Source organism: Cydia pomonella, chromosome 1 (genome assembly GCF_033807575.1).
Source record: "Cydia pomonella isolate Wapato2018A chromosome 1, ilCydPomo1, whole genome shotgun sequence".
In the NCBI taxonomy this organism is placed as follows: domain Eukaryota; kingdom Metazoa; phylum Arthropoda; class Insecta; order Lepidoptera; family Tortricidae; genus Cydia; species Cydia pomonella.
The window spans coordinates 16,483,370-16,491,460 of NC_084703.1; positions in this window are offsets into that span (position 1 = coordinate 16,483,370).

An 8,091-nucleotide genomic window follows, 5' to 3' on the forward strand; every position below is an offset into this window, starting at 1 on the left:
TTGTTTTTTTTACCCCTATTTTTGAACACTCCTGTACATAAAACGTAATTTTTATTGATAAACACATAACCTAAAATCAACTAAAAAGTTTTTTTTTTATTTGGAGATAGCCTCTCGAATACATTTTTTTAATTTTTCGATAGCAATCAATAGGAATGTCCAGACTAGACCTCAAAGTGGCAATACTGCAGTCAAAAATGTGTTTTGTACCGACTTATGGCGAAAGAATGATTTCGAAAAACATTTAATTATCTCTGAAACTAGGCCTAATCCAGAAAATTTTATATGACATTTTAGTTTCTAAATATTACAAGGAATGCTTAGTTAAAATGTCTCGCAATGCTCACGGGCACCTTGTATGTATTTCTGGTCGAGCTTTACATTACAAGCGCTTTTTACTAAGAAGAGAAGATTTTTTGCAATAACTCAAAAACGGCTGGACCGATCATGTTCATTAGATTTCATTTAACGTATTTACTAAGCTTTGATTCACGATTTTTTTTTCATATTTTTTGGAGCCATGGTTGAAAAGTTAGAGGGGAGGAGGGACACATTTTTTTTTCGGAGACTATTTCCGAATATATTAACTTTATCAAAAAATGGTTTTTGGAGACCCATATTCGTTTTTGAAAGATCTATCGAACGATACCCCATATTATTCGGTTTAAGCAAAAAAAATCAAAAAATATTTTGTATGGGATGTACCCTAAAAAAAATTCTTTTCTAGTTTTTATTTCAACGTTCTGTGGCTATGCATAATTTATTTATCTATGCCAAATTGCAGCTTTCTAGCACTAACGATCACGGAGCAAAGACGGACAGACGGTTTCTAGATGACTACGAAACCCTAAAAAGTTAGCATAGTTATAATATGTTCTCATAAGTATTGTGCACAACAAAGTGCATGTAATAATAGTACATTATGATACAAGTGTGCTAAGTTGGTCATTACACACGAGGCGATATTGTGCGCGCGAGCTGTAAGCGAGCGCGCAATAAGAAAGCCGACGTGGGTAATGACCAATGCACACGCGTTTCATACTACGTTTTTCAACACACTTGCGAAGAAAAACAAAACTAATAAATCAGATTTTTTTGTCAAAACAGTAAAGGTACCTACAATTTTCAAAATGTTTATGTTTATAGGCTTACAGTTTTAACATCGAATAATTGCACCAAAGCATTCTGGGCTTGTAGGCACTTATTCGCCAATTCATTGGAATAAGCTACCAACACGTTTTCCAAGAAAGACTAGGCGTTTTTGCTGATTTTCCATTGAATAAAAGTTTCATATGCCGCCAATTATTTTTCACCCGATTTCGATGGTAAAAAAAGCTATCGTTCTCGGCTCTTGCCTCTGTTAGTATTACTGACAGCGTCAATTTTATGTGTTCTTCATTTTCAATGCTTGAAAATGCCATGTTCGTCAATATATAAATTAAAACATGCAAAACTATTCCAATGTTATGACAAATACGGAAAATGGCTGGCTTGTTATTTTTTTTACGCACGATTCCAATGCGCGCGCAAGGCAAAGGCGCGCACGAGTTCGACAAACAACCAATTAAAAAAATGTAAAAAAGCTAATATTTTCGTATTTCTTTTCGACGGAAGGAGATCAAATCATAAAATGTTATGTTTATTCATTAATGTAATTTACGAGATAATTTAATCTATAAATTATGTTTGGTTATTTTCGACGATTTGATAATAGCGCTACTGCTACCCAAATGTTTTGGTGTTGTCTACACAATTCTGTAAATACTTGTTTATGAATTATTTGTGTATTTAAAATATATGTAAAACAAGAACGAGCTCAGCTGCTTAACACTTCAAAATTGCAATCCCAATCTTGTATCTAAAGTTTGTTTGTTTCGAGTCTAAACTTTAATTGCGACTGAGTGCAATCTTAAATTATACTCCCTTAAAGTTTTGGCGTTGCATTACTTCGAACTCATTCTAGACGTTCTACATAGAGATGATTAGCCTAATTATAAGCTTCTGTTCGGGAAATAAGTAAATCGATATGTATATTATTGATAAAGAAATGTTAAACATAATGGTATATAAGTTTTTTTTACATTGAAGTGTCGGCACTTCATTGCATTCAGTACTCTCCGACTACCGACGAGATGCCATGCATGTAACGAAAATAAATAATCATAATAATTATTATATAATTATTATGGCATTTTCATAAAAATGAATTTTAATAATATCAAGAAACATAGCAAAAGCAATATAATAACAATCCACTGCGAAAAAATTTTGTTTTAAGCTCATTTAGATTATTTTGAAACGTCACTTTAAACACTGGCGGTGGTACGCCATTTTCTTTGAAGCATAGATTTCATTTCGCAGAATGTAGCACGTACGTACTAATACAAAATACAAAAATACAAAATAGTTTATTTGGTTTAACTTATAATACACATAACATAAAGGGCTGGAATCTCCCATTAAGTATAACAATACTTGTGTCGGGAGACCCCGCTCTTCCATTAGGAAATAGGGTAAAAACAACAAACTGTACTTAACTTAATTAATATACAATTTACAAATCTGATTATTATTTACTATTATAATTTACAATAAGTATACAATTTCAGACCCGATTCAATTGTGTTATTACAATTAAGGATCTATAATATTTTATAACAATAGGTAACACTATTAAATTAGATTTTAAGAGTAAGTGTTTGTGTGTGCGTGTGTGCGTGTGTGTGTGTATATGTGTGTGTGTGCGTATGTGTGTGTGAATGTGTATGCGAGTGGGATTCATAATAACAGTGCCTCCGTTTCTTCATAATCTAGTGTTCTTAGCCATGATCTTACTCTATCTCTGCACTTTTGGTATGGCATTGGGTAAATGTTAAGTATTTTATTAACAGAATTATATAACTTAGCCGATTGAGTTGGAAATTGGCGTTGGGCGAATTTTGATTTGGTAGATGGAATTACAGCAACATTGGGTATTCTCCTACGTTGAGTCAAGGTGTCATTCACAAATTGTATGGCCTTGTGTTGTTTAAGAAGCAAAGCTTCTATATAGAGTTTTCTTACGGAGTGGAGGTCGCTAGTCCTATATAATTCAGTGGTAGGGAATCTAAAAGGTTTAGAATATATGACTTTAAGTAAACTACGTTGAGCCCTTTCTACCTCTATAAGTTTCGTTTTATTAGCCCCGCCCCATACTGGGATGCAATAGGTAATTATAGACTGGCCTAGAGACAAGTACACTTGCTTTAGTAGTTCTGTAGGAGCAACACGTTTCAGAATTTTGAAAATCCATATTAATTTCCTTATCCTGCCATTCAGATGTTCAATATGGTTGTGCCAGGAAAGTCGTGAGTCTATTATTGTGCCTAGATATTTTGTAGACTGAGTCCTGGTAATGATTGTGCAGTTGCAGTTTGGACTGTTATCAGGACAGCTGTGCACTCTTAACTTCATATCTGCAGGGGGCTGAGTGTTACTATATTTTGTGAAACAGATATAGGTTGTCTTTGAGCTATTTAGTGTAAGGAGGTTATCGGTTAGCCATGTAGCTATTTTACGTAGGCCTGCTTCAGCTGTATTATACACAGCTTCCCAAGACTTATCATATCAGTGGTTTTTCACTACAGTGTCATCTGCATACGAGAACACACAACCCCTGTCAATGTCTAGGTTTGTGAGATCGTTAATGTATGCTAGAAACAAAGTGGGTCCGAGAACGCTCCTCTGTGGTACACCAAAGGAAATCTTCGACTCAGAACTATTATAGTCACCAATCTTAACAGTTTGCGATCTCTCCTGCAGATAGCTTTTAAACAACTCAAGTGGAGTGCCTCGAACGCCAAGTTTTTCGAGTTTTAGTATAAGTACGGAGTGAGAAACGGTGTCAAAGGCCTTACGAAGATCCAAAAATACTGCAAGGCATTTTTTACCATTGTCGGTTTGACGTGTGATTTCTTTCGTGAGCGCCAAAACAGCATCTTCTGTAGATCTGCCTTTACGAAATCCAAATTGTCGATCTGATATAATGTTATATTTATTAAAGTAATTTGTAAGGCGAATGTTAATCAATTTCTCCACTATTTTAGAGGTAGCAGTCAAAACGGATATTGGTCGAAAGTTATTGACATCGTCTCTCGCCCCGGCCTTGTGTACAGGTGTAACAATCTAACAACTAATGATAATCTACCTTATTGTTTGCAGAATATATACACAATAAGGATATATTAATAGTTATCTTGTAATTTTTTGAAGTGTTTTTATTATATTTAATGAATATATTATGTTAAAGCGCGATTTGATCAAAATTGCTACGAGTACGAGAGTCAAAAAATACAAAGGGTTTTATGACTATTTTTATAAATTTTAATAACCCCAGTATAACAAAAGTAAAACAAAAACATTACACTTTAATGGAAATAAATACATTTTATCTAGATTCTTTACAGTACGCATTTAAGCAGAAAATGAACAGTTGTCATAACAATTTCGCCTCTGACTAGCTATTATTCTTAAGCTAAGTGACAGACGTCAAACGCCGAAAATGGCGGACACAAGTTGTTCTCGATAGCGTGTCTAGTAAGTATGTTTTGTTTTAATTTCTAGATCTCGTTCAAACCAATTTTCGGTGGAAGTTTGCATGGTGTAACAAAGTAAGATAAATTTGGTGAGAAAACGTAAGGGTATATTCAGAATGAAAAACGACTTCCTCTGTTAAATACAATTTCCATTTCAATTAAAAATAAATAAATATAATATATATATATATATATATATTTATGGTGTCTGACAGTCGACATGTTGTTTTATTTTTACTGTCATGTCTTTAGTGACACTCGGACAATTAAGATGTGTCGAATGACGTAATAGTGATCATAATGGTCCCACGACTATCCCACGCGTTTGGTCTCAGTGGCACAAAGCCATAGTACATGCAATAGATACCCTTTTTTTACAGTTTTTTTTTGTTACATATGATTGCGCTTATCCTGCTCTTAGGTTTTCCTACAAATTATGAATAATAAATAAAACTGATTATATTACTCCAAACTTTTGGCGTAAAAGTTTCGGAGGTTAGGGGGGATGGTCTATATATGCCTATTTGAGATTGTTGCGATCCTTTTCGCGCGATTTAGTTATTCTTCAATTTACTCCCCAAACAATGAAAGTGGTTAGAACGTACAAGATTTTCATTCCAAAGTGTTAGGGTATGATTTTATTACTTTTTCTTGACACTTTAAGTACACTAGCCTATAGGTAGGTGCTCGTGAAAACATTTTACTTAACTGCCTTTTACACAGTAGCTTTATTTTGCCAACGCCGTGACGTTTATCCTACGTTTATTGTTTCGGTATTCAGTTGATACAATTTATAAACGCTGCATTTTCAATGCAATACACATAAGTACAGTCAGCGTCAAATAGATAATGACGGTCAAAGAAGGTAAATACACACATCGTTAATACAAGCTTTTATTTAGTTTCACTAATTGACTTGACTAAGTCCCACAGTAAGCTCAATAAGTCTTGTGTTGAGGGTACTTGGACAACGATGTATATAATATATAAATATTTACAAATACTTAAATACATAGAAAACACCCATGACTCAGGAACAAATATCCATGCTCATCACACGAATAAATGCCCTTACCAGGATTTGAACCCGGGACCATCGGCTTCGTAGGCAGGGTCACTACTCACTAGGCCAGACCGGTCATCGCAATCAAAAAATGAGTTTTTTTTTTTTTTTTTCAAAATACGTATCTTGTTTAAAAGTCATATCTAAGTGCCACAAAGATACGCCGTTCTGTTTGTCTATATTTTTTTGTATCGTATGGCAGGCTTTTCAGTCCATGACAATATTTTGGTAATGCCTGAGTTTAGGCTAAAATTCAAAACTTTGCACAGAGGTTTTAAAAGGTACCTACCTACATAAAAGCAACCCTATATGCTGTTCAAAGGACTACTTCATTGTTGCCGTTTCTTTGAAATATTTTTATACCTTTTGAAAATGATCGGCTTACATAGTGAATAGCGTGAGTATTGTAGCATAGGACGTCTTCTGTAAACTGAGTAACGGAATCTGCGTTTAAGATTTTAACAGCCGTTACACTTACAAACGTAGGATTTTAAGTTTAAGATTCATGTTACTGTGTGTCTGTCTATAGCACCGCAATGTCCTAAGCTTATAAACTCTTTGTAGTCTTTTTTATTTTGTTTAAAGTTAACTTTATAAATACTATTGAAATCGGGTTATTCACTTTATTTTGTTTTACTGCCTTTGGTGTACATATATCGGTTCGGTATTATGTGATTTAGGGTCTGAGCTAATAGTTGTTTGTGTTCTTCTGTCCTGTGCTAACCTTTTAATTTGATTATTTCAAAATGAATACCTCAATTTAAGTAGAATTAAACCAGATTTGGATGTTAACTATTTTGTTGGTTATATATGTTTCTATGGAGTAAAATGTCGATGATTGTGTCCGAAACATTTAATCCTCTATCATTTCATTGTCCTTCATTTGATACTTACTAAGCGCGACGGCGCGACACCCTATTTGTGACTTTCAAATATTTTCGTTATTCGGTTTTTCACATTTACTGGGTTTTATTAAAAAACATAAGATGTTATTTTTAACACGAATTCATTAATTATTGTAATTTAAGTTATTTGAATCGTACCTATACAAATGCAATATCTACCTATCATTAATTACCTTCCAGTTAAAATGGCCCTTGGGTGAATATTGAATATAATATAACCTAGGGGAGGGAGAATGGAACGAACGGCTAGGATGTAATTGGATCGACACGACGAACCAAATTAGTTAGTAAAATATGCATAGCATTATAAGGTTTGCCTTATTTGCCCAGCCATTATTAGGCGCTTTTAATTATTCAAATGTTTTGGATTAAACCGAGGGGAGATTTGGCTCGGTAAAAAATGACGTTGCTAGTTTAGACGACAAAAATAGTTTTATTTCCGCCTATCTGTATATTCCGGGTAGCATATTACAGTCGCCATCAGATATATCAGGGCGCGTAGCCAATATGCCAATCGTTAACGCTTCGTATCGAACAGATATTAAATAACATGGCGACTATACGTTAATTTTAATATTAGAATTATTGGGACTCGATTACTTTTGCAAGCAGTAAAGAGCCTCTACCACGAGCTGCAAAAGCAAATTCGTTTTACTTTACTACAGTATAATAGTATACTGAATAAACGGGCACTATGTCACGTATTTCTGTTTCTTTGCGCTCTAATGTGCCTAACTTCACTTCAAACGAAGCTGTCTCTGTCCCTTTTTAAATATAGTAAAAAACATACATTACGGTTACATAGAGAACTAAAATCGAAAGTAACGGTAAATTAGGCCAAGCAGGCACTACGATTTTTTGTTGTGCGACAATTGTGTCGCAGAAATGCAACGTATGTGTTTATATGTCACTGCGAGCATATAGTAGAAAAAATTGCAACGATTATAAAATTGTGATTTGTCATATTTCCTAGCGCGCACTGCGTTTATAAAATCGCACCCCGGAGCCCGCGGCGGTGCTCAGGCAGCATTTCGCTCTCCAAGCGTCAACATGTTAGCATGTCTGCTTCTCCAATGGAGTAGGTAACAAGACGAGACACTAGATGTTGACCATTTAATTATGGAAATAGAAGGAAGATCACCTTTGTGGGATAAATACTCAAAGTCATACAGCGATCGCAAATTGAAGACATTTTTTTTTCTTTTTTCTATTCCTCTTAAGGGATCTCCTCTCTCCATGTTGAGAATGAACATATCATCAAATTTATCATCGCAGTGCGTGCAGTGAGTTTTCAGATATATATTAGCGCGATTCTAAAATCGTGTCGCAATAAATGAAAATCGTAGTCCTACCTATCGAAACCCAGCATCTGAGGGCCTACCGCGAACACCGAAGTTTTAAACTTTTCTTGGTCATCCCATACAGAATACATCTGCAGTAAATTAAGAGTCCTACTTGGTAGATTTTACCATCTAAGATATAGAGTCCCAATAAGCACCCTTAAATGTATTTATATTTCACTTGTAGAATCGATAATAGGTTACTCTCT